This window comes from Pinus tabuliformis, chromosome 7 (genome assembly GCF_031772625.1).
Source record: "Pinus tabuliformis cultivar Carrire ecotype Pingquan chromosome 7, CPIR1, whole genome shotgun sequence".
Lineage (NCBI taxonomy): Eukaryota > Viridiplantae > Streptophyta > Pinopsida > Pinales > Pinaceae > Pinus > Pinus tabuliformis.
Genome location: NC_142293.1, coordinates 263,669,925 through 263,697,458, shown reverse-complemented (window position 1 = coordinate 263,697,458; position 27,534 = coordinate 263,669,925). Strand labels below are relative to the sequence as shown.

The window sequence follows — 27,534 nt, the reverse complement described above, 5'->3', positions numbered from 1 at the left end:
AAACTATGGATATGCAATAGTTTTTGTAGCATTTGTGGAGATGTGTTGTACATAAAGCATTTTTTGTGCATAAGGATATTGGTTGAAGCGGAATGATGTGCATTGTAAAAAAAATATTTTTTTGATGTGGTTGGAGAACACTTCCCATTCTTTCCTTAGTGTTAATATTGCATCTCTGGTTGAATTAAGGAAGGACCTTATTTGGGTTTATTTATCGGAAAAAAATAATGGCATTTGATTAGTATAGTAACATGTTTTCTAACTTGTAGATAGCGAAATCATCATTCTCAATTTTCTAACTAGTATTTAAGTACTTTAAGCAATCAATTCATGACTTTTTCCCTTTTGATCATGGGTCATAATGGAACTTATTCTTTTACCTCTAACATGCCCCAGACTACTTGCATCCTCTCTCCTTGAAACATTAAATACGTGATCTTCGTGGTGATGGGAAAACTTCAACATACATGTTTCTCTACTTAAACCTCTCCCCTCATACAATATTAATGGAAAATAACATCATACAACCCTAGGGACATCCCCTTGAGACTAGAAAAGCACTATTCAAAAAAGAGATACATCCAAAGAGGATTTACTTGTCTGGAGTTGGTCCACAATTCTATTGGTGCGTATTAACAAGCATAGACACAAAAGAAAATAGAAAACTCATCACAAATGGTGATAGGACAATTCATGTTGATTCTTTAAGAAATAAGATAGAAGGGAAAAAAAATATCTAACTTGTAAATTGATACAATATCAAAATAAATATACCAATGAATAAGCCAATGACGATACCGAAAGAGGGAGAAGGAGGAGATGTTCTACTTTAACCACATTCAATATGGAGTTGACTAGCTACAACGACTCATATTTAGCAGGTTGCATTGATGACAGGTGAGCTTCCTCTCGCTCCTCTAATGAGAAATCTAATGCCCAGGAACCATGTAATGTCTTCAAACATGGACTAGCCCTAAAACGCAAATCGCCCACAATGGGCCATTATTGTTTTTTCGTTTTTGGCCAATCCAACGTCCATTTCAATTAGAAATTCACATTTGAAAATGAGAGATCTAAAATCAAGATTGCCTTTTTATCAGAATAGTCAAGAGCAGGTCGAATAACTTTCTAAATCTTGGTTACAACCAGATAAAATGAACTCACCATTCAAAAACTATAGAATGGCATGTACAATTAACACTAAGAAATGAATTTACATCTCAAGTACAAAACATGGTGGTTGTTCTTGTTGCTATAAAACCCTCTATAGATGAAGAAATCACTGACATACCTAACTATACCTAATCCAACTGAAAATTCAGGGAAAATGAATGGTTTATTTTTATCAACGGACCTAAGGTAGGGTTACCAGGTATCATGGTCACAGTCGTGGTCGTGGTCATGGGATTCTTCATCAGCGTTACTGAAGACATAAGAGGTGGATGATGAGGGGGAGAGGTATGGTAGATATTTGAATGTCGAAGGAATGGTGTTAAGGTTAGAGATAACAGAGTCTAAGTCACAGTCATCATCCAAGTGTAGGGAGTCCTAAATGCGACACTTGAGAGAACCAAACATCATGTTGGGTTCATGCATCAAAAAATGAAGAAAATTGGTTGAGGTTCCACCACTATCATCATCAATTAGGAAAGTTTCCACCTTGCCATCACTATCACAGGTCAAGTCTGACAGAATGGCACACGAAGTAGTTCGTTCATTGAGCCTATGGATAGGCATAAATGGAAACAACTTCCCAATTTCTCAGAAGTTAGGAATTAACTTGACTATTGACATATTTATGTGACACATGGTAGGCCCTTCTATGACAAGAAAAGATATTACATCCACATCTCATCTACAGTGGCTAATGGTTCAAGCCTCAAGTTCCCTTCTTTGAAAAAATCTAGGAACCTTTCTTTCATATGCTCTGTGTACATTTGGTTGTTGTGGAAATTCCCCATGGTAGTACTATCCATGATTTTTTAATGCTCACCCATTAATTTCTTAGGAAATTTGTCCACCAAAGGCTTCAGATCCATTCCAGCCACAACTGCAGATACAAAGTCCTTTTTTTCATGCACAGACACAACATCAAAAACTAGAAGAGAATGGTGTGAAACCAGATCTCTCCCACATTCACTGCATGTGATGAGATGGTTTGCCCCTTCCTGGTTATAGGCCACAGGAACTTCCTTGACCATAGTTGGTGCATATGCTTCCAAACTATAAGCAACAAACATATTAGATCAAGAACACTTGGTACCTTCATAATCAATACCAATCCCTCCTCCAATGTCACTGATCTTCATATTTGTGCCCAGCTTAACAAAATCACAGTATATATACATCACTTCGCTCACATGATCATTAAGAACTAAATGCACGGGATCTAAGACATACTATATAAAAGAAGAAGCTCGAGACAATCCAACATCCCCAATTTCTACAATTTCCAAACGATGCCAAAAATTTCCAAACTCGTGAACCCAAATTTTTCCTTCTCACTAGATTTGGTGCCGAAATGGCCACCATGTTTGGTCCTTAAGTTGGTTGAAACCATAATAACATCCCTCACGGTTAACTTGCATTTCACACTAAGAACCAAATCCAGTTCTTCTTCTTGCTCCAACACAATAATGCAATTAAAATTCAAGGGCATGGTAGTAAGCACCAACGAAATATATTCTTCATATTTGTATCCATTACAGACAAGCAAATCTTTAAGGCTTGATTTACTCATGGAACCCATGGCTAGCAACAACTCTAGTTTCGACCTAGCTTCAAGCCCAAATTCATAGGGCTTCCCAAACTCCAAAATGTTCTCCACAACATATTGATATTGATTGCATATGTATTGTAGAATCAAAGGTTGATTGTAGAGATTCTAGCCTGTGCTTCAGCACATCAGGAAACATAATAATAAGAAGTGCTGACACTCCCAGCCCTCCCAAATATTTGGAACCAACCACCTTCTTAATGATCTTCATCACATTGAGGTCGATAACCTCGTTCATCACATTGAGATGATAACCATGAGGTCGAACTGTTGGAAATACTAAGAGGGGGGTGAATCAGTATTTCTTACTTTTTAATTGTTCTAGTGATTTCCAAAAGCATATATAGATATGTATATGTATACACAGAACACAGAAATCAATAGCTGAAATTAATGCTTTTATTAAAACTCAAGACAGTGCAATGAAATAAATACAATATAAGTATATATCTGATTGTGAATAGTTGCCAAGCTCCAACTTGGACTTCAGTGAGGCTCCAACCTCTAGAGCACCAACTCTATTTTGCAGTGGTTCTGCACTTAGGAGCACCTACCCATAATTACTTTAGTCCTGTTCAATTTTGAGGCTCCAACCCAATCTTGGTATAAAATGGTATGCTACTACACTCTATTCAGCTGAGGTTCTCTCACTCCTACTCTCCTGTCTCTGCTGCTTCTATAGCCTCCGCTGCTTCTGCTACCTCACATTCTAGTTCTTCACCACAACAACATCACCAACAATTCTCTTTTTCTACTGTTTTATACATTCCCATGCCTATGTCCATTCGTTTCCGCTTTCTCACTGTCTCTTTGGCTTCCTCCTCGCCTACCTCAGCTTCCTCACCACTGCTTGTCTGTCGTTGTAGCTTCCTCTGTCTCATCGTGCTCATGGGACACGTTAATTCATAACAAAGTGTCAAATAATCCATGGAGAACACATATTCCCGATTAAAACTGTAACAACGCCCCTTTCGACAATGATTGTGGGCATGCATAGAGTTCAGCTTCATTTAATGGATATCCACGTCCAATCGCAATCGTTTCGCCATGAATCACCCCATTTACCTGACGTTCAGCCTTCTAAACCATTGGACACAGCCATCGTAAGCCTTTCGGCTTAAAACCACCCCGCAAGCAAAAACATGGTTACACAGGAAAATATATGAAAAACAGGCGAGAAACACTAATGGTGGATTTCAAATTTAGTTTACCCACTTCTATTCCTGTATCGGGTCCATAACTCCATCACAATCGGTGATTCGTGACTCTCTAGGGTCCTTTATATATCAAACCCATGACTCCACTGATGGCCGATGGCCAATCCTCCACTGCTCTGATGGATCGGATGTGACATGGTATTAAACCATGTTTTAATGTTTAATCGGGTCCACATGCTGTATTGTAATCGGCACTTCTAGTCGGACAACCCTCTATGTAGCATTGCGATGGGCGGATGCAATATGATATTAAGCAGCAGTTGATAACCCCTTCGGGTCGATGTGTAATCGCAATCAGAGTTTGCCCTTAGCGGAGGTCTGATGAAATATCACTATCGGCGATCGCAAGTCGCACAGGGTCAGGGCTTAACGTTAACGCAGACCACTCCATTTTTGCGATGCAATATTAGGTGTCGGACCCGATATGACTCACTGCTCCCGTGTAATAAATTTCAAGTCCGGTTTCCACCTCCGATAGTGTAACGGCATATATACGTGAGATTTGGCCTCTGATAGTGTATTGTCAGGGATGTACAGTTTCCCCGCCGATAGTGTTAAGGTCGCTCCCGATAGTGTTTAAATGCATGCATATATAATTGTTCCATTGTTTTTACTTTGTTTATATATATATATATATATATATATATATATATAGATATATATATATATATTGCTCTTATGAACCTTACTCTTGGCATATGCGATATGCAATAGCTCTACTCATCCGATAGAGTACTCCTTTAGCATTGTTGCTCCAATAGTTGTTACCTGCATGCATATAATCTCTCCGATGACTTATTTCCATGCCTCCATTAGCTATGTCTGCTCTTTGCGCTATTTGCTCCTCTTACCTTCTATAACTCTGTGTGCTCCTCTTGGCTCTGATAACTCTGTGTGCTCCTCTGGCTCTGTCTCCTCCTCTTGGCTCCGATATCTTTGTGTGCTCCTTGGTGGGCTCCAGTATTGTAGCAACAATGCTACAACTCCTGGAGCTTCCTATCTCTAATTTTATCAACCCGGTAGTTCGTACAAACTTGGAAGCGACGGTGCTGTATGCATAAGTACTAGCTCTTGTCGCAGCTGTCACTTGGTCAGCTGGCACAAGTCCGCTAGGGCTCAAGCCAACTTCTATATGCTCTCAGAAGAATCTTTCTAAATGATGGACGAAGGCTATCTCAAGGGAAATTGATCTACTTTGAAAAAATGAATTGAAAGCCAACCAAAACATGAAACCCTAGTAAACCCTAATCTGACTAGTTTGACCTCTATGATGCAATAGTGAGAGTGCAAATGTCTAAAAATGATGCCATTACTTCTAGTGATGTGAAATGCATGAATTCAAACTACTTCCATGAAAAAGAACATTGTTTTTGTATTTTTTCTTAAGTGGTTGGAGTGATTACGGTTTTGTTTCTTATTAGGGTTTGGCTGTGCAGAGGTGGTGCGAAGGGAGAGAAAGCTTGAGAGAGGTCAAGAGGGCTAGGAGAGGTCCCAGAGGGTCCCTAGCATCAGTCCATAGAAGTCTACAACGTTCAGGTGCTCGGCAACCAAGTTTGCAGGCTTCTACAGGATGTCTGCAGGGGATCCTACAGGAAACTCAGGGATTCTACAGGTAGTCTGCTAACTTCTACAGGAGGTTCTACCGTGGGAGTTTTGGGTGATGGTGAAGTGATGGAGCGGTATGGGTGGATAGGTAAGGTGGAGATGGAGCTTGTGATGGCTCAGGGGCAGAGAAATAATATGGAGAGAGAGTGCATGGAGTTGGGTGGTGAATAGAAGGATGGAAACAACGAAAGGTCAAGAAAATGAAGCTACGTGGCAATGGAAGAGTTGGAAGGTAAACGATCTGAACAGAGGTCGAGTAGGTGGCTTTAGGCATGGTTAAGAAGAAGAAGAAGGAAATGGAATGATACTGAGCAGTGTAAATAAAACAAATTGCTTATGTCTTGCACCAAAAACGAGAATCCATTAACCTGTTCTACCTGTGCTATTAAACCTATGAACAGCAATGTAAACCGTGAAGAGAAGTCGTGCATGGAGTTGTAATGAAGGAGTATGGCTCAAAATTAGAGTGCATGGATGGTTCTATGATTAAAACGACCGTGTTGCAGCTTGCATAAAAGTAGAAAAAGACTGTGTTTTTTTGTGGTTGGTATAGGTTGCACCCCAATCCCTAAACAGAGATGGCAGTGAAGGCACTAACAACCTTTTCTTGGAGCTCCAGTGAATTACAAACCTCCTATCCTGATCTAAGCAACTGAAAGTGATTTAACCATAAGCTAATCCTACTCAATCTTATTAAAGAAATCAAATCAGCAGACTATGTTCTTGAAATGCACATCAAAACAAAGAAACAAAGTGCTGGAAAGAAAGGCAAATAACACTACAAGAAGAGGAGGTCTATTGCTCTCAGGTTGGGCCCTGACCTGAGAGCTATAGCTCCCTTAAAAGCTCAGAATTAGATCCAAATCTGCTTGCCTTTATTCATAATCAAGAGTCTAATGTCATGCCAAAACTGGCTTACAAAAACAAACACCGAGTTGTGCTCAGAAATTACAATATCAGTCCAAAAGTTCAAAAAGCTCCTAACAAAGGCTACGGCCTTCATATTTATACACAATGAAGATCAAGCTGGCTTCCTCCATTTGTGGAGCTTGGCTGTCCAACTGAAAGTCAAACTGCTGTAAACTGTTGATCTTGTAGAACGTGTTGGCTGCCTTTAAGCTCGGTGGGGAGAGCTGTTGGAGCTCGGAGTTAAGGTGAAAATCACGAGGAAGGTCATCAAGACTGTGGACAACCTCCCTATGAACCCGCAATGTCACCTTTGCTATCTCCTTGTCTCCATTTGCGTGGTCTTTTGCTCTCTTTAATGCCAAAAACCTGAAATCATCATGTATTAGCCACATAGATATAATGTCTGCCCTTCTTCCTACAAACAACACGAATATACTAAGAAATGAATGCATAAGTGATAAAAGATGAATGGTTGAGCAAGGTAAGTAGGCCAAATGAGCCCAAATTGTACCAAAAATTGGGGCTCATCATCACCCCCCAGCTAAAATATTTGCTCATCCTTGAGCAACCTTGCTCCAGCTCCTTGTCCTTGGCCGAGAACTAGGGCCCGGAGCATGCTCTTCCTTTCCTGTTCTTGGTGGCCCTGCCTCTTCTGCCCCTGGCGGTGACGAGGGTGGCGCTTCCTCCCTCTTTCCTGTTTCCTTGAGCCGGGCTTCAGAAGCCGATTGGCCTATCCTTCGTGTCCAGGAAGTTATTTTTGGACTTCCCCTCTCGGGGGTGGCCGATGTTTTAGAGGGGGATCTTTCACTGGGTGAAGTAGGGACACCCCCTAAAATGGTTTGGCTGCTAGGTGGAGGCTGCGGCTTGCCCGTGTTTATTCTCTTACTTCTCCTGGCTTCAAAAGGTAGAGGGATCTCCCTCTCTCTCTTCTCCTTTGGCTTTGGAGGTGTACTGAGGGCGGCCAGCGCAGCTGCTGCCTCCTTTTCGAGAATGCCAGCCTTCTCTTTATTGCGTTTTGCTTTCTCAGGGATCCCTGTAGAGGACCCCTTCTTTTCTGATTTCGGGCTTCCTGTAGAAGACCCTGCTTTACCCACTTCCGGGCCTTCTGTAGAAGACCCTTTCTTTACCAATTTTGGGCTTTCTGTAGAAGACCCTGTTTCAGCCACTTTCGGGCTTCCTATAGAAGCCCCTGTTTTGGTAATTTTCGGGCTTCCTGTAGAAGACCCTTTTGCCAATTTCGGGCTTCCTGTAGAAGACCCTATCTCTGTTTTCGAGATTCCTGTAGAAGCCTGTTTCTGCTTTCCTGTAGACACGGGTGTGACCACCTTTGCTTGCTTTGCTGCATGGGATTTGCTTTTTGGTTTGGTTGCAGGTGCTGATGAGGTACTCGGGCTGATGTGGACCACCTCAGCTTTGTCCGTTCTGCTTTTCAACCTCTTTTCTCTTGCTGACAAGATGGGTGTGTCACCTTTTTCTTTGTCATCCTTTTTCTCATGCTTCTTCTTTTGTTCTTTCTTCTGCACTGTGGTCGGGGTCTTCTGGCCTTTTTCTTTCTTTCCCTCGGCCACTGCTTCTTTTTCCTCACTGCTGGAGGAACCCGTTTCTTCAATCAACATCCTTATGTCTCCATCTCTTGTCAAATTCCGGAATGATTCCCATGAGAGGGGAACCTTATATGAATGAATCGCATCCTCCACAAGAAGTTTGATCAACCCATGGTGGGCTACCTGATCTGGTATGTCTTCTTTTAACTTTGTGGCACACTCAATTAGGGACTGTAGCAGGAAATAAGGAATGCTCAGTTTCTGTTCTACAGGAAGATCAACCCGGTGCCTCAATTCAGTGAGCAACCGAAAGTGATACGCATACACGATGCTAAAACGGCCTTCACAGGTTATATACTTCATGATTTGCAAGCTAACTTCATTCCATGGTGGCAGCAAACTGGTTCTACGCACCCCATTCTTGTCCTCCGAGAATTCCTCCTCAGGTGGAAAGAATTTTTTCTTGGCCTCCTGGCTCAACTTCCTTTCTTCCTTATCCCATGGCAAACCCATCGGAAGTTCAGTAATTTGACTGATATATTGCGGGGTGAGCTTGAGGCTTAGACCCCTGAAGTTCACTGTGGCCAGTGTCTTGGATTTCGGCCTCAGAGCCTGCAAAAATTCTTCTGCCACTTCATCGTCGTAACCCTGCAATTTGTCACAAAAAGATATCCATTGAACCCGTGTGAAGAGCTCCACCACTTCCTGGATTTCCCTTAACTTGGTTGAATCAGTGGGTTCTCGTCTAATAAACCCACCCGGCATGATAAAACAGTTTCCTTAACCAGAGGTGGTGATTGTGGAAGAAATTTGGTTTACTGAGACAGAGCGTAGAATGTCATGCACATAATCCACAAAACTTATCCCTGAGGAACTTAACACAGTTTAATTACTCGACACCCTGTAGAATGACAGTATAGGCATAGCAAACAACAATTTCACCATTTTTCTATGACCAGACTGTGGATGACAATTCTGCCACCTTTAATAACCAGTTGCATGAAGAGTTCAGGGTTACCTTTTTAATTTGCCACCTTTTTACGTGAGGCACCCGCTTTCCTGTAGAAACTGCGTTCCTGTAGGATGACAGCGTTCCTGTAGAATGACAGCGTTCCTGCAGAAAGATCAGGATAGCCACTCGAGTTCAAAACGGTGGTTGATAAATGCATGAGTGCAATCTAGCCGATTAGATTTTGAATTGGCGGAATCCGTGGCGCGGGGGTGAGCTATCCCCGCCGGACCGTTGGGTGACGTCATCCCATCATTCAACTGCGCGTTCACTTGCTGCCGCATCAATTCCCGCAGATCTGCTGCCGCCACTTCTGTTAAACTCGCTTTTTCAACGGGATTGCTCTCACGTGCGTGCTGCCCATTCTTTTTGTCATGGCCGCCACCCAAACATCTAACTAGACCATTAACTGGCCGACGTGGCCGGCCAAATGGCCATACGGCCGCTCAACCCATTCACCTTTACACTTTGCAATCAATCAAAGTAACATTCATTCAATCTGATGGAAGGAAGGGTCGAGACACTTACCTGCGCGGCTGCACACGATGTTTCGGTTCTTTGGACACTGATGAGTGGATTTACCTGCTGCTGGCGAACTTACACAGGCCCGGAGGTCCATGTTCACAGGCTGCCGACGATGGATTGGATGCTTTGGTTGCATGCGCCCACGTTTCATTGCATATGGCCTGCGCTGTAAATGGTATCCACTCTAGCAGGCTTAACTATTACAGGACTCCCGCGGGATGTCTTGGAACAGTTATTCCTCCTTGGGTGCATGCTGCACAACGATGGATGGCCTCACGATCACGCTCCCGGAGCTTCTGGATGACTGGGATGCACATGGTGTGAGATCTCTAGCGTTTTTTCATTTACAATTTGCTTTTTCTCGAGACTCATCGATTTGCTTTGCTGGTGCAGGTAACTTTGTTGCATGTCGACAAGGATGGTGGAACAAGATAACAGCAATGTGCAAGGGTGACAACAGTGGCTTGCATGCGTCCAAACCGATCCTTAGCCGTTAGATCTCCTCATGAAATGAATTCTGGCCCGTTCTGAGCTTCTACAGGAAGTTTCCTGTAGAAATACAGAGCTTCCTGTAGAAAGGTTGCGTTCCTGTAGAGAGTCTACACCTTCCTGTAGAAAATATGCATCTTCCTGTAGAAAATCTGCGTCTTCCTGTCGAAAATCTGCGTCTTCCTGTAGAAGACTCAAGCTGTAATAAAATTGCACATACCTTGGAGAAAATGAGTATTCTTGGAGGAGGTGCTAGTGAGGTGTCCTGACTGCATGATGAGGACCCTTGGCTTTGAGTTGAGAGGCTCCCTCTCCTCCATAGAACACCTGCAACCTGCATGCACTTTTACATAATGAATCTGCTGACCTTGTTTCTTTCTTTTTTTTTGTTTTTTTTTTTCTCTTTTTTCTTCCTTTTTTTTTTGAAAGATAACAGGGGCGCCTCATTGAGGTTTTCACCCTTGCCATCTGCCTTAAGCGCCTCAAAGAGGTTTTCACTCAAGGATCTTTTCCAATCTTTTTTATCTTTTTTTTTTTTTTGAAAGATAATAGGGGTGCCTCAATGAGGTTTTCACCCCTACCACCTGCCTTGGGCGCCTCAGAAAGGTTTTCACCCAAGGATCTTTATTATTTCTTTATTTTTATATTTTTTTTTAATTTTTTTTTTTTAGATTCTTCAGGGTATGCCCAAAGCAGAGGCAGAACCCTTCTCTATGACCAACACTGCCTTCTCCATAGTTTTGATGAACTCTTGTCTTGAGAGAGGCTTCCTGTAGATCTTCAATCGATGCCCATTGACAAGCATGGGGATGGCTTCCTCATCAATGGTCCGAATAAGAACAGATCCATTGTCATGACATTTTTCCACTGAATATGGCCCTAGCCATCTGGTTCTCAGCTTCCCCTTGAAATCTTTGTATCTGGAGTCATACAACAAGGCCCAATCTCCCGGCTGAAATTGCTTGTCATGGAGATGTTGGTCATGCCACACCTTTCTCTGAAGTTGAACCACTTCTGAGTGAAGGAGGGCCTGCATTCGGTGCTCATCCAGGCCATTCAGCTGCAATAACCTTTCTTGTTGTGCATGGCTGAGATCTAGATCTAGCTGAGCTGCCATCCTCAAAGTGTTGTATTCAAACTCAATGGACAGCAAAGCTTTCTTCCCATAGACCAGCTCATAAGGTGTGAAGCCGGTGGTGGTCTTCCAAGTGGTGTTGTAAGCCCATGTGGCTTCAACCAGGCGATCTGCCCAGTCCTTTCTGCTGCTGCTCACCACCTTAGTCAAGATCCCTTCTAATGCTCTATTGGTGACTTCCACCTGCCCATTTGCTTGAGGGTGATAGGGGTTGGAAGTCCTATGCTTGATCTTGTGATGAGCTAGTAGATCTTCAACCAGGTTGGAGGTGAACTGGCTCCCTTGATCGGTGACCAGCTCTCTTGGATAGCCAAACTTATAGAAGATGTTTTCTCTTAGGAACTCGGCCACCTTTTCTTCCGTTGCTGCTTTGATTGCTTTGGTCTCTGCCCACTTTGTCAGGTAGTCAGTGCACACAATGATGTAAGACCTTTGCCTTGAAGGAGGGTTGATTGGGCCCACAAAGTCCATACCCCACTTCTCAAATGGCTCAAGAGTCACCTGAGGTTGGAGAGGCATCTCATCCCTTTGGGTCGGTTTCCCCATTCTTTGGCATTGGTCACACTGGCTGACATATCTTCTGACATCTTGATGAAGTGTGGGCCAATAGTAGCCTGCCTGCAGGATTTTGAAGGCAGTTCTCTTTGCTGCAAAATGTCCTCCACAAGGTCCATCATGACAAGTGAGGAGGATATCAAAGACTTCCTCCTCCCTTACACAACGCCTTAAGATCTGATCGAGGCCAAGCTTGAACAGATTGCCCCCGATCCAAGTAAATGAGGCACTTTTTCTGATGATTCTGCTCTTCTCTCTTGAAGATAGGTGCGGAGGGAACTGTGTTGAAACAAGGTAGTTTGCTATATCAGCAAACCATGGAGAGAGTACTGAAATAGCAAATAGATGTTCATCGGGCATCTGGTCATCCACGGTTTCATCCTCATCTGCAGACAAATCCAATCTAGATAAAAAGTCAGCAACAACATTTTCTCTACCTGATTTGTCAACAATGGTCAAATCAAACTGCTGCAATAAAATTAACCATCTAATAATACGAGCATTCACATCTGGTTTATTCATTAAATATCTAATTGCAGCATGGTCTGTATGTACAAAGGTTTGATAGCCAGTAATATAATGTCGGAACTTGTTCAGTGCATGGACCACAGCCAAGAATTCTTTCTCGGTTACAGTGTAATTCAGCTCAGCTTTGGACAAGTTTTTGCTAACAAAGTAAATGGCATATGGAAGTTTTTGCTCAACTTGTCCTAAAGCTGCACCTATGGCTTTGTTCGAGGCATCAGTGTGGATGTGGAAAGGTAGGGCCCAGTTTGGACCTCTCAGGATTGGGGCTGACACCAACTTGTCCTTCAATTCATTCAAAGCCCTCTGACAATCGTCAGTCCATTTAAACTCCACATCTTTTGCCAATAGGCCAAACAATGGCGAGGCTAGCTTGCTGAAGTCTTTAATGAATCTCCGGTAATATCCTACTAATCCCAAGAAACTCCGAACATCCCTTACCTTTTGAGGAGGTGGAACCTTCTTGATGAGAGCAATTTTGTTAGGATCCACCTGTAACCCTTGGCAAGAAATGGTATGGCCTAGCACGGTCCCTTCAGTCATTAGGAATTCACATTTTTCAGGACTAAGGGACAAGTTCATCTCAATGCATTTGGTTAGGACTTTTCCCAGATTGGACAATGCTTCCTGGAAGTTGGCCCCATAAGGAGTAAAGTCATCCATATAGATTTCCACTGCATCATGGACCAGCTCCGAGAAGATGCTCAAGACAGCTCTCTGGAAGGTAGCAGGAGCATTGCATAGCCCAAAGGGAAGGACTCGGTAGGCGAAGGTGCCCCAAGGACAAGTGAAGGTGGTCTTGTCTTGGTCTTCCGGGCTGATTTGGATTTGGTTGTACCCGCTAAACCCATCCAGGAAAGAGAAGAACTTCTTTCCTGCCAGTCCATCCAACACTTGATCTATGAAAGGCAGAGGGAAATGGTCTTTCTTGGTAGCTTTGTTCAGTTCTCGGTAGTCCACATAGATTCTCCATTTCCCATTTTTCTTGGGAACCAACACCAGAGGGGACACCCATTCACTATCTGAGATGGGGTAGATGAATCCGGCATCCAACAGTTTTTGCAATTCTTCCTTGACAATGTCCTTAAGGGCTGGATACATTCTCCTCTGGGGTTGCCTAACCAGCTTACAATCCTCTTTGATGTATATGTGATGGGTACAGACCGAAGGATGGACTCCTTTCATCTCCTTATAGCTCCAAGCAAAAGCATCTAGGTGACTGGCCAACAGGCTACACAGCTCCTTTTCCTGGGAAGGAGATAGGGAGGAGCTGATCTTTAACATTCTCTCAGGTCCGAACTCCACATTCTTGACTCTGGGAGTGACAGGGTTGGTTGTACAAAGATCCACTAGGGTGCTAGCTTGGGCATCCTCCACCAATTTCTCTAAGGATAGAGCACTGGAAGGTGGATTCTGGATCAGGGTCTCGATCAAGTCATCCTCGTCTTCCTCTCCTTCCTCTAACCAGAGTGGTAAGTCATGCTCTAAGGAGGGTTGGGCAGGAGGGTATAGGATTAGCTGTTTGGACATAGGACCATTTTTGATGGTCATATTTCCTGCACGGCAACTTATGTAAGCATCTGCAGTGGCTAACCAAGGCCTTCCCAAAATGAGAGGATATCCAGTAAGCTTTGCCTTGGGTTGCAGAACCAAGAAATCTGCAGGGTATTCCCAAGAGTCGATAGAGACCAAGACATCCTCCACAATCCCTTCGGGAGTCACAGTGGAGCGATCTGCTAATTGCAGTACTGTCGAGGTCTTCCTCAAGGAACCCTGAAGATTGAGTTTGAGCATGGTATCCCTGGTCATCACATTAATGGCAGCCCCCAGATCAATCAAGGTGTGAGGTATGGTGGTGCCATTGATGTGGACATCTACTACAGGACTTCCAGGATCTAGGTACTTTGGGCAGATGACTTGTCCTAACATAAGGTCAGACAGTTGTCCTATGACATTGATGGTTGAAGCATCTTTCTTCCGCCTGCCTCGGTGTTTGAAACACTTTTCCTTAACCAGTTTGTTGTATATTGGCACATCCTTGATGGCTTGGAGAAGTGGTATTTTTACACACAACTGCTTGAGCTCACCCAGAAGCTCATCCTCCTTTGGGTTGGGTTGTGTGGTGGCTATCAGTCTCTCAGGAAAGGGTGGAATAGCCTTTGGTTCACTTTCCTGTTTATCTTCCTCATCCTCTGGGGGAGGAGGTTGGCGATCTGGTAGAGTCTTTCCAGATCGAAGATTGATCTCCTGGATCTCCACAGCATAGGTAGGGCATGAGGTTTCCCCAGTGTATACCTGCTGAGCCTGTCTATTGTTGGGGTTTGGGTTCAGTTGAGCAGGCATTTGAGGTTGCCTTGGAGGAGCAGGAGGTAATGGCTGAGGTTGAACTGGTGGTGGAGGCAAAATACCGGGAGGAGTATTGTACTGGGGCCTCCACCCCGACTGAGGTGCATTCCACTGAGGCTGTGGCTGGGCATGTGAATGATATGAATGAGAAGTAGGTTGAGTAGGGTACTGAGGTGGATAAGACCATGGAGGAGGCATGGACCAGGAAGGATGAGCAGGGGGACCCCAGGAAGGCGTAGGAGTCGATTGGTTGGGGCTGTGATAAGCTTGAGGTGCCCCTTGCATTCCCTGCTGATAAGGTTTAGATCCTTGTGGCCTCCTTTGGTTGAGGTAATAGAGAGGTTCAGTGGGAGCTTCTGTCCCTTGGTACATGGCTTTAAACCCAGGTAAGGTTGGACACTGATTTGTGGGATGGTCCTCCTCACAAACGAAACATACTTCAACCGAATGCAATGGGCATTCGTTCTTAGGGTGTCTCCTTGTGCACATAGGGTAGAAGACAGCCAAGGCTCTCTCAGCTTCCTCTTTCTTCTGCTGGATCCTAAATGTGTCCAGCTGCATGGCAATGGTCTGTCTCACCTCACTCTTAAGATCTTCTAATTGATTTGCAAGCTCATGTTTGGAGAAAGGGACACTAGTTGAGAGGAGGTTTCCTCTACCTCGTTTCCGTGCTGCCCTGGAGTGGTTTCTAAACACAGTCTTGATGTCCTAATAAGGAAGTTGGTAAATTTCCCCCCCAGCTAACATGTGAAGGGTATCTAAGAGGTCTTCAGGGACTCCTCGGAGCAGGACCAACTTGAGGGATTCAGGGTCAAGTGTGCACCTGGCCCACTTATAGCTAAGTTGGAACCTCTCCTCATAATCCTCTAAGGACTCATCATTTCCCATGGTCATCCGAAAGATTTCTCCCTTGGTTTCCTTAGACCTACAATAATCCCTGTACTTGGTATTGAAAGCTTGCTACATCTGAGCCCAAGTGGTGATACTATTCCCAGGTAAGCCCATGAACCAGCGTAATGCTGCATCCTTAAGAGTTGAAGGGAAGAGTTTCAGCTTTTGCTCATCTTCAGTATAGTCATAGGTTCTACAAAGGACAGCAAACTCAAACAGGAAGGTATCAGGATCTTCAGCAGTCAGTCCATGGAAGTGAGGTAAGGCGGAGGGGCTAATTTTCTTCATTTTCATCTCTCCATTGGTCTCTCGGATGGGGAAGGCACCTTCTATTCTCTCATCTTCTCTTCTATTGTTAGGCATAGCTTCAGATGGAGTGGTCTCTAATTCTTCTTCTACTATAGGACCTTTGTATATCTCGGGATGTTCACCTATAGGTTCTTCTGGATCACTGTCACCAAAGAAGAGAGAAAGGTGACTCAGTGATGTGGTGGGGGTGTTGGGTAGGAATTTGCCTGATTTATCCCGGTTTCTACGAGGCATGAAATGGAAAAGACTTTCTTTTCTTTTTTTATTTCTTTTGCTTTTTGTCTTTGGCACCTGCAAAACTAAAACAGATTGATCTACAACTAACTATAAAAGATGCAGAATTAAACTGAAAGCAGGAAAGAACTAATCTACTTTGCTCAAATGAAATTGCAGGAATGGAAATGCTAGTCTACGCTTGCAGAATTGAAACACTAGTCTACGCTTGCAGAAATGAAATGCTAGTCTATAAAAGCAGGAAATGCTAATCTATGAAAGCAGGAAATGCTAATCTATGAAAGCAGGAAATGTCTATGCTACTTTTGCAGAATGGAAATGAAATAAACTACTTAGCAGAAGGCAAGAGTAAGAAAATAGAAGAAAAGCAACAATTACTAATACTCTGACGCTTCCCCGGCAATGGCGCCAAAACGATGGTGGGCTCCATTATTGTAGCAACAATGCTACAACTCCTGGAGCTTCCTATCTCTAATTTTATCAACCCGGTAGTTCGTACAAACTTGGAAGCGACGGTGCTGTATGCACAAGTACTAGCTCTTGTCGCAGCTGTCACTTGGTCAGCTGGCACAAGTCCACTAGGGCTCAAGCCAACTTCTATATGCTCTCAGAAGAAGCTTTCTAAATGATGGACGAAGGCTATCTCAAGGGAAATTGATCTACTTTGCAAAAATGAACTGAAAGCCAACCAAAACATGAAACCCTAGTAAACCCTAATCTGACTAGTTTGACCTCTATGATGCAATAGTGAGAGTGCAAATGTCTAAAAATGATGCCATTACTTCTAGTGATGTGAAATGCATGAATTCAAACTACTTCCATGAAAAAGAACATTGTTTTTGTATTTTTGCTTAAGTGGTTGGAGTGATTACGGTTTTGTTTCTTATTAGGGTTTGGCTGTGCAGAGGTGGTGCGAAGGGAGAGAAAGCTTGAGAGAGGTCAGGAGGGCTAGGAGAGGTCCCAGAGGGTCCCTAGCATCAGTCCACAGAAGTCTACAACGTTCAGGTGCTCGGCAACCAAGTTTGCAGGCTTCTACAGGATGTCTGCAGGGGATCCTACAGGAAACTCAGGGATTCTACAGGAAGTCTGCTAACTTCTACAGGAGGTTCTACCGTGGGAGTTTTGGGTGATGGTGAAGTGATGGAGCAGTATGGGTGGATAGGTAAGGTGGAGATGGAGCTTGTGATGGCTTAGGGGCAGAGAAATAAGATGGAGAGAGAGTGCATGGAGTTGGGTGGTGAATAGAAGGATGGAAACAACGAAAGGTCAAGAAAATGAAGCTACGTGGCAATGGAAGAGTTGGAAGGTAAATGAGCTGAACAGAGGTCGAGTAGGTGGCTTTAGGCGTGGTTAAGAAGGAGAAGAAGGAAGTGGAATGATACTGAGCAGTGTAAATAAAACAAATTGCTTATGTCTTGCACCAAAAACGAGAATCCATTAACCTGTGCTACCTGTGCTATTAAACCTATGAACAGCAATGTAAACCGTGAAGAGAAGTCGTGCATGGAGTTGTAATGAAGGAGTATGGCTCAAAATCAAAGTGCATGGATGGTTCTATGATTAAAATGACTGTGTTGCAGCTTGCATAAAAGTAGAAAAAGACTGTGTTTTTTTGGTGGTTGGTATAGGCTGCACCCCAATCCCTAAACAGAGATGGCAGCGAAGGCACTAACAACCTTTTCTTGGAGCTCCAGTGAATTACAAACCTCCTATCCTGATCTAAGCAACTGAAAGTGATTTAACCATAAGCTAATCCTACTCAATCTTATTAAAGAAATCAAATCAGCAGACTATGTTCTTGAAATGCACATCAAAACAAAGAAACAAAGTGCTGGAAAGAAAGGCAAATAACACTACAAGAAGAGGAGGTCTATTTCTCTCAGGTTGGGCCCTAACCTGAGAGCTATAGCTCCCTTAAAAGCTCAGAATTAGATCCAAATCTGCTTGCCTTTATTCATAATCAAGAGTCTAATGTCATGCCAAAACTGGCTTACAAAAACAAACACCGAGCTGTGCTCAGAAATTACAATATCAGTCCAAAAGTTCAAAAAGCTCCTAACAAAGGCTACGGCCTTCATATTTATACACAATGAAGATCAAGCTGGCTTCCTCCATTCGTGGAGCTTGGCTGTCCAACTAAAAGTCAAACTACTGTAAACTGTTGATCCTGTAGAACGTGTTGGCTGCCTTTAAGCTCGGTGGGGAGAGCTGTTGGAGCTCGGAGTTAAGGTGAAAATCACGAGGAAGGTCATCAAGACTGTGGACAACGTCCCTATGAACCCGCAATGTCACCTTTGTTGTCTCCTTGTCTCCATTTGCGTGGTATTTTGCTCTCTTTAATGCCAAAAACCTGAAATCATCATGTATTAGCCACATAGATATAATGCCTGCCCTTCTTCCTACAAACAACACGAATATACTAAGAAATGAATGCATAAGTGATAAAAGATGAATGGTTGAGCAAGGTAAGTAGGCCAAATGAGCCCAAATTGTACCAAAAATTGGGGCTCATCACTCCTCTTGGCTATGTATACTCCTTGCATATTGCCATATTGACATCAATGGCAATTTGTGTCCAACAATCTCCCCCTTTATTATTGATGGCAATATTCTTCTGCTCTCTCCCCCTTTGACACCAATGGCAAAGGAAGGCCTATGGACTCCCCCTGTCAAACTGCTCCCCCTGTCCTGCTACATCTTTATAAATGAACTTGAGTGATGATAAAGAAATAACCCCCATCTTTTGACACGGATGTTCGAATGCTTCTCGAGGAAGAGGTTTTGTGAAAATATCAGCTATCTACTCCTTAGTACTGATATGTTCCAGGACGATGTTTTGTTTAGCTACTTGCTCATGGAGGAAATGATACTTGATTGGTATGTGTTTGGTTCTTAAGTGCATCACTGGATTTTTACTGAGACTGATAGCACTTGTGTTGTCACAATAGACGATAATCAGTTGATCTGTACATATGTCGACATCTTTTAGAGCTTCCTTCATCCATAGTATCTGAGTACAACAATCTACTGCAGCAATATACTCGGCTTCAGCTATGGATAATGATATGGATGACTGTTTTTCGCTGAGCCAGGATACCAAACAGTCTCCTAGGAAGAATGCATTTCCACTAGTACTTTTCCGATCATCTATACTTCCACCCCAATTAGCATCAATACCAAAGACCGAAATCAGAAGTTCCATTTAGATATCTGAGAATTCTTTTTACAGCTAATAAATGGGATTGTTTGGGAACAGATTGAAATCTTCCCGCCATTCCTACTACTTGCATTATGTCTGGTCATGTAGTTGTTAAGTATAGAAGGGCTCCAATCATTGACCTGTAATGAGTTGCATCCACTAGACGGGAGTCATCATCTTTTCTCAATTTGCAGTTTGTGGTCATAGGAGTGCTCATGGGTGCACAGTCCTCCATTCCATATTTTTTGAGCATGTATTTTAGATATTTGGTTTGATATATACACAATCCTACTCTAGTTTGAGATACTTGAAGTCCAACGAAGTGGGACAGCTCTCCTATCATTGACATCTCAAACTCTTTTGACATGCTTTGAGAAAATTCATGGCTCATTTCATCAGATTACTAGCAAAAATCAGATCATCGACATAAACAAGAGCAACTAGTAACTTACCTTCATCAGTATTTATGTATAGATTACTTCCAGCCACTCCCTTTTTGAAGCCTTGTTGTTGTAGGTAGTGATCCAATCTTGCATACCAAGCTCTAAGAGCTCATTTCAACCCATATAAATCCTTTTCCAACTTACAGACTAGGTCCCTTCCTGCTGTTAGATCAAAACCTTCTGGCTGCTCCATGTAGACTTCCTCCTTGAGTTCCCCATTTAGAAATGTTGATTTCACGTCCATTTTATAGATTTTGAATCCTTTTGATTAAGAAAATTCCAAGAACATCCTGATAGCTTCCATACGGGCCACTGGTGCAAATGTCTCTTCAAAGTCAACTCCTTCAGTTTGTGAATAGCCTTTGCAGACAAGTCTTGCCTTGTTTCTGATAACCTGTCCTTCCTCATTCATTTTATTTTTTAACACCCATTTGGTTCCTATTATGTTTTTGTCCTTTGGACGAGGTACCAGCTCCCATGTATTGTTCTTCTCAATTTGGGACATTTCTTCTTCCATGGCTTTTACCCAATGAGGATCCTTGCTTCTGCAAATGTTTATGGTTCTATCATAGATAGGAGAGTAATGAATTTTCTCTTGCGTGTGATTGTCATCCTTCTTTGGGTCTGCACACTTTCATCTCTATCGCTAATGATCTGCTCTTCTAGATGATGTCTTTGGACATACTTCATCTTTGAAGGGGTATTAGGTGGTTCTCTTTCCTCTTCTTCTTCTTCTTCTTCCTCTTCTATTTCTTCTTCTTTAGGTTCTTCTTCTTCAATGAGAGAGTCATCTTCATGTTCTTTAATTTCCTTTTCTAGAAGATCTTCATCAACCTTTACATCAATGCTTTTCAATATTTTCTTCAGTCGATAATTGTAGCACTTGTATGCCTTGCTCCGTGTAGAGTATCCAAGGAATATCCCTTCAACAACCTGAGAATCAAACTTTCCGGGTGAGCCATCATTTATTTTTATGAAGCACTTGCTTCCAAATATCTTGAAGTACTTCATCGAAGCAGGTCTTCCTTTCCATAGCTCATAAGGAGTTTTTCCACAATTTGGTCTTAATTGAGTTTGATTTAATGTATAGATAGTTGTCCCTACTGCTTTTCTACAGAATCTAGGTTGTAAGTCTGTTGCTAATAACATTGTTCTTGCCATTTCTTGGACTGTTCGATTTCTTCTTTCAACTACCTGATTTTGCTGAGGTGTTCTGGTAGGCAAGAATCCCCTTTTAATTCCATGAATATTATAGAACTCACTAAACTCGTTTTATGTGAATTCTCCTCCTCTGTCTGTTCTAAGGCACTTAATTTTTGAATCTTTTTCATTTTCTACAAGGGCTTTTAGATTCTTAAAACACTCAAAAGTTTCAGATTTATACTTTATGAAATATATCCACATCATTCTAGTATAATCATCAACAAATAACACAAAGTACCTTTCTCCTTGGAGTGCTTGATTTCTAGTTGGCCCACACACATCAGCATGGATGATCTCCAAGGGCTTCGATGTAGAGAGCTCCTTTGCCTTGTGGCTGATTCAGGTCTGCTTTCCATGTTGACATGGACCACATACTGCTTGATTTGGTTTTAACAGCCTTGGGATGTCTCATACAGCTTTGATCTTGCTGATATTGATCAGATTTTCGAAGCTTGTATGTCCAAGTCACTTGTGCCACAACCAACTCTCATCTGTCTGACTCAAGTAGCATTTATTTTCTTGAATCTTGTTTAGAATGTAAATGTTGTTTGGTGTTCTCACCCCTTTTGCCACAAGTTTCCCTGAGGCAGATTTCCTTATTTCACAGTCTTTGGTGCTGAAAACAACCTTATGTCCTTGATCACAGATTTGGCTGACACTCAAGAGGTTGTGTTTGAGTCCATCAACTAGCAGAGCATCTTGAGCTTTTCCTATTCCATTGATTAGAGTAATTGTTCCTTTTCCTACAATTCTTCCAGATCCGCTTCCAAAGGACACATTCCCTTCCTTTTTGCTCAGTGAGACAAACTTCCTTCTCTCCCGTGTCATGTGTCTGGAGCACCCACTATCTAAAAACCACTGGTTTCCATTATTTTGAGCATATAGAGCCAGGCCACATTTGTCCATGCTGGAGTTCTTGCTACTCACCTTTCTTCCTTTGAGTGGGCAGTCTTGTTCATAGTGTCCATTATTGTAGCAGAAAGAGCAAATCAGATCAAATTTGGTCAAGGGATCAAATGAATTGAAGGTTTTGATTTGTCCCTGCCTTTTGGGGGCATATGTGTTGATTATTCGGTCCTTTAGCTTTGTCTTTTCACTTCTTCTAGCCATACAATGTCTGGCTTGATGACCGAAGTTTTTACAGTGAAAGTAGTGTCCAAGAAAGATGGTTTTGTACTTGTTGAAGCAACCACAGTTTGAGTCGATTTCCTTCCTGGGAATTACTCCTCCCTTGTTCTTTGAATTTGCGATGGGCCCTTGGTGTAGTACAGGTTTTTATTTGTTGTAGTGTCCAAGATTCAACTCCACATTCTTCTTTGGAGTAATTCTCTCTTCGTTCTTGGGATCTGGGATGCACTTTTGATAACATACTTTTTCATCTTTTGGATTGCAGGGAAGTGCATCGGTGTAGCTTTTCGCACCATTCTTAGTGCCTGAGGATTCTCCTTTGAAACCTATTCCAGACTTGTCATGTTGAGGTTTTTGATTTTTTAGAATAGTCTCAAGTATTTGAGAGCTTTTACAACCCTTTTTAATTTGCTCCAACTCCTTTCTCAGAGACACTATTCTGGCCTCGCGTTCTTCACAAGTCTCGTCTTTTTCTTTAAGCTTTGCTTCCAAGAGATATTCTCTCCTTCTTATTTCCTCATTTTCCACTTTGAGAGAAATGATTTTGTTATGTAGTTTCTCATTTTCTTCAATGGCGCTTATTAACAGTTCATCTACATTTCCTTTCAGCCCTGAGTCATCATCATCTGTGAGTGCCATGAATAATGTTTCTTGGCTTTCATCATGATCACTTTCCACATCTGATTTCTTTATTATGACCATAAACTCATCCTCATCAGACTTATCTTGCTTGGAGAAGAAGTTTTTCTTATTGAACCCTTTATTTTTGTGTGCCATTCTTTTAGAATTTCCTTCATCATCACTGTCATGTTTATGAGGACATCTTGCTACATAATGACCTATTTTACTGCATTTAAAACAAATAAGAGGATACTTGCCTTTAAGCTTAGATCCTCTCTTCAGCTTTCGTACAAATTGAGCCAATTCGGATTCCACATCTGAATCATCACTACAGTCATTCCTTCCTTTCCCCTTCTTAGACTTTGAGGCCTTGAATGTTGCATCTTTGGAGCTTGGGCCACCTTTCCTCATTTCATAGGCAGTGAGAATTCCATGGAGTTCATCCATTTTGAGGGTATCTAGATCCTTTGCTTCTTCTATAGCACTTATTTTGGAGTCAAATCTATCTGGAAGAGACCTTAATACCTTTTGAACAATGGTACTTTCTTCAATTTTTTTGTCCAATCCTTTCAGGGAATTCACCACTTCAGCTACTCGGAGGAGGTATGCTGCAATATCTTCTTCATCTTCCATCCTCAAACTTTCAAATTGTCTTCTGTGAGTTTGAAGCTTTGCCTTTTTGACTTTTGAGTCTCCATCGTACAAGCCAACTAGCTTCTCCCACATTTCTTTGGCAGAGGTATAGTTCATGACTTTTGTATACTCGGAATCATTGATTCCACTAGTGATGGAGTTCATGGCCTTTGCATTTGCGATGTAGGCTTTCCTCTCGTCTGGGTCTGTTGAAAGAGTGGAAGTCATTCGGTATTCATTTTGAACAAAATGCCAGACTTCAGGTCCAAGGGACATTAAGTAGTAGGACATTCTTTTCTTCCAGAAACCAAAGTTAGTGCCATCGAACAAAGTAGGTCTTCCTAATGCTTCGTGATTTCTCATCATGGCTGCGGATCCTTCTTCAAGCTGTTAGGCTAGTATGAAGAAGCCTGCTTTGATACCAATTGTTGGAAATACTGAGAGGGGGGTGAATCAATATTTCTTACTTTTTAATTGTTCTAGTGATTACCAAAAGCATATATAGATATGTATATGTATACACGGAACATAGAAAGCAACAGTTGGAATTAATTCTTTTATTAAAACTCAAGACAGTGCAATGAAATAAATACAATATAAGTATATATCTGATTGTGAATAGTTGCCAAGCTCCAACTTGGACTTCATTGAGGCTCCAACCTCTAGAGCACCAACTCTGTTTTGCAGTGGTTCTGCACTTAGGAGCACCTACCCCTAATGACTTTAGTCCTATTCAGTTCTGAGGCTCCAACCTCTTGGGCTCCAACCTAATCTTGGTATAAACTGGTATTCTGCTACACTCTATTCAGCTGAGGTGCTCTCACTCCTACTCTCCTACCTTTGCTGCTTCTACAGCCTCCGCTGCTTCTACTGCCTCTACTGCTTCTGCTACCTCACGCTCTGGTTCTTCACCACAACAACAGAACCAATAGTTCTCTGTTTCTACCGTTTTATACATTCCCATGCGTTTGTCCATTCGTTTCCACTTTCTCGCTGGCTCTTTGGCTTCCTCCTCACATGCTTCAGCTTCCTAACCATTGGTTTGTCTGTCGCTGTAGCTTCCTCTATCTCATCGTGCTCACAGAACACGTTAATTCATAAGAGAGTGCCAAATAATCCATGGAGAACACATATTCCCGGTTAAAACTGTAACAGTGCTCCTTTCGACAATGATTGTGGGCATGCACAGAGTTCAGCTTCATTTAACGGATAGCCACGTCCAATCGCAATCGATTTCGCCATGAATCACCCCATTTACCTGACGTTCAGCCTTCTAAAACCATTGGACACAGCCATCATAAGCCTTTCAGCTTAAAACCACCCTGCAAGCAAAAACATGGTTACACAGGAAAATATATGAAAAACAGGCAAGAAACACTAATGGCAGATTTCAAATTTAGTTTACCCACTTCTATTCCTATATCGGGTCCATAACTCCATCACAATCGGCAATTCATGACTCCTGAGGGTCCTTTATATATCGGACCCATGACCCCGCCAATGTCCAACAACCAATCCTCCACTACTCCGATGGATTGTATGTGATATGGTAGTAAACCATGTTTTAATGTTTAATTGGGTCCACATGCTTTATCGCAATTGGTGCTTCTAGTCGGACAACTCTCTATGTAGCATTGCGATGGGTGGATGCGATATGATATTAAGCAACAATTGATAACCCCTTCGGGTCCATGTGTAATCGCAATCAGGGGTTGCCCTTGGCGGAGGTCCGATGCGATATCGCCATTGGCGATCGCAAGTCACACAGGGTCAGGGCTTGACATTAACGCAGACCACTCCATTTTTGCGATCTGATATTAGGTGTCGGACCCAATATGACTCTCCGCTCCCGTGTAATAAATTTCAAGTCCAGTTTCTGCCTCCGATAGTGTAACGACATATATACGTGAGTTTTGGCCTCCGATAGTGTATTGTCGGGAATGTATAGTTTGCCCGCTGATAGTGTTTAAATGCATGCATATATATATTGTTCCATTGTTTTTACTTTGTTTATATATATATATTTCTCTGCTTATGAACCTTACTCTTGGCATATGCGATATGCGATAGCTCTACTCCTCCGATAGAGTACTCCTTTGGCATTGTTGCCCGGATAGTTGTTACCTGCATGCATATAAGCTCTCTGATGACTTATTTGCATGCCTCCATTGGCTCTATTTGCTCTTTTCGCTATTTGCTCCACTTGGCTCCGATAACTTTGTGTGCTCCTCTTGGCTCCGATAACTGTGTGTGCTCCTCTTGGCTTTGTCTACTCCTTGAATATTGCCATATTCACATCAATGGCAATCTGTGTCCAACATGAACAACCTCGTTCCCATTATAATTCACCACAAAATATGGAGCTACCCACCCCATGAATCTATACAACACAAAAGAATGGGCAATGGATCAGGAGACGGGTGTAGCAACAATGCCTACATCGTTTCCATTAGAAAACAAGGGGTTAGGAAAAATCAGAACCAAAAGAACAGGAAGAGATCCGTCCCCTGGCAAGCCATAGATACGAAGGGGGTTATGATGGGGAGACTCCACAATGCCTAAGCAAGCCAAGGGAAGCATCCCTTCCAACATTTTTACTCTCTCTTGGGATTCAGAGCAACATGGGTCATTACTCTAACAAACTTCCAACGCAGCATTTAATGTAACTGCTTATGATGATACAACGACGAATTTTTTTTAATCATCTAAGACATCAAATCAATGGCACATAGGTGAGTTCTTCTCAAAGGGAAACACACTAAGCATATAGGGGAGTTCTTCTCGAGGGTAACACCTCACGACGCAATTATTAGTTTGAAGTATTTGCTAATTTTTAACATTGACGTTAATCAATACAAAACAACACAAAGGCATGTGTCTATTTTGGAATAGGGCTTCCATAATTTTAATTTAATTATCAATAATTATTAGGTGAATTTAGCCTCCACAAAATATTTTAAAATATTCTTAGTTGTATACAAAAATCAAATGTTAAGATTTATATCCAAAGTAGTTATGCCCTTTTTTGCATTTTTAATTAAACTGATTAATTAAAAAAATGTCATATGAATGAGTGTCATATGAAATGACTCATGGTTTATTGGACATATAGTATTGATAAGCCATGATATTTATCCATGGTATTGTAACAAAGCCTATAAAGTGAGGGTGAATCTCCATGGTTAAGAATATTGTCACGTGATTTTTTTAAATGTATAAATATTTAATTTATATAATAATAATAATAATAATAATAATAATAATAATAATAATAATTTATAAGTTAATTAATTTTTATGATTTTTTGTAATGTAATAATTTGAAATGTATCATAAATAAGTGTTTTGGTGTTTATCATAAATAAAAAAATTTATGTTTATCATAAATTTATGTTTATATTTTATTAGTGTTTACTAAATATTCTATTTATATAGGTAAATTAACTGTTATTAAAAAATCATAAAAACTTAACTAAAAAACAAAAAACATGAAAATAATTTAACAAAAATTATAACTAAGATTAATGAAAAGAAATTGAGTTATATGGAGTTATTGAAAATTCAAACAATATAACCAATAAAAAATGCAAGATGGAACAAGGAATGGTGACAAATATAAAATTCCATATTGCATCAATGCCTTTTCGAGAGAGAAATACTCCTGTCACCCTTACGGGAACAAATCTCCTCTCCTCCTATGTTCATCTATTCGCTTGCTTAACGCATGTATCGTTTACCCCTTCTCTGGGATTCACCTCCTCTAGGGAGTTGGAGCTTACTTATATGGGTGGGGATTGTTTGTAACGAAGGGCAGGCTTATTTTCTATAATGAAACAACGGATTGAAATGTAGGAAATGTCTTAGGACTCATGACCTTAGCCCATTGAATTCAATATAAGGTTGCAAAGTCTCTCAATTCTAGTTGATACATTTCCAAATTTTCTCCACTATTTTGTTTGTGGCCCCTTTTCTTTGACCCAAAAAAATGGAATCCAACACTGATGTTGCTCAAATGTATATCAATGAGGATAGTTGGGTTATTCAAATTAATGAATCTCTCGACACACTACAACAAGAAGAGGAGGAGAATGTGAAACAGTTCTATGTCTCGATGTTTAATGTGCCAAAAGAGTTATTGGGAGACAAGCCTCAAGCGTACATTCCTAAAATGGTTTGCATTGGTCACTATTGGAGATCTGAGATCCATGATATGGACCGCTACAAGTTGGAAACTTTGCT

General features: G+C 41.8%; 1 pseudogene; it reads right to left on the bottom strand.

The window, feature by feature from the left end:
- Positions 1–1,548: 1,548 nt before the first annotated feature.
- On the bottom strand, positions 1,549–25,876 carry LOC149246866 (arginine decarboxylase-like; annotated as a pseudogene).
- Between the last annotated feature and the right edge of the window lie 1,658 nt (positions 25,877–27,534).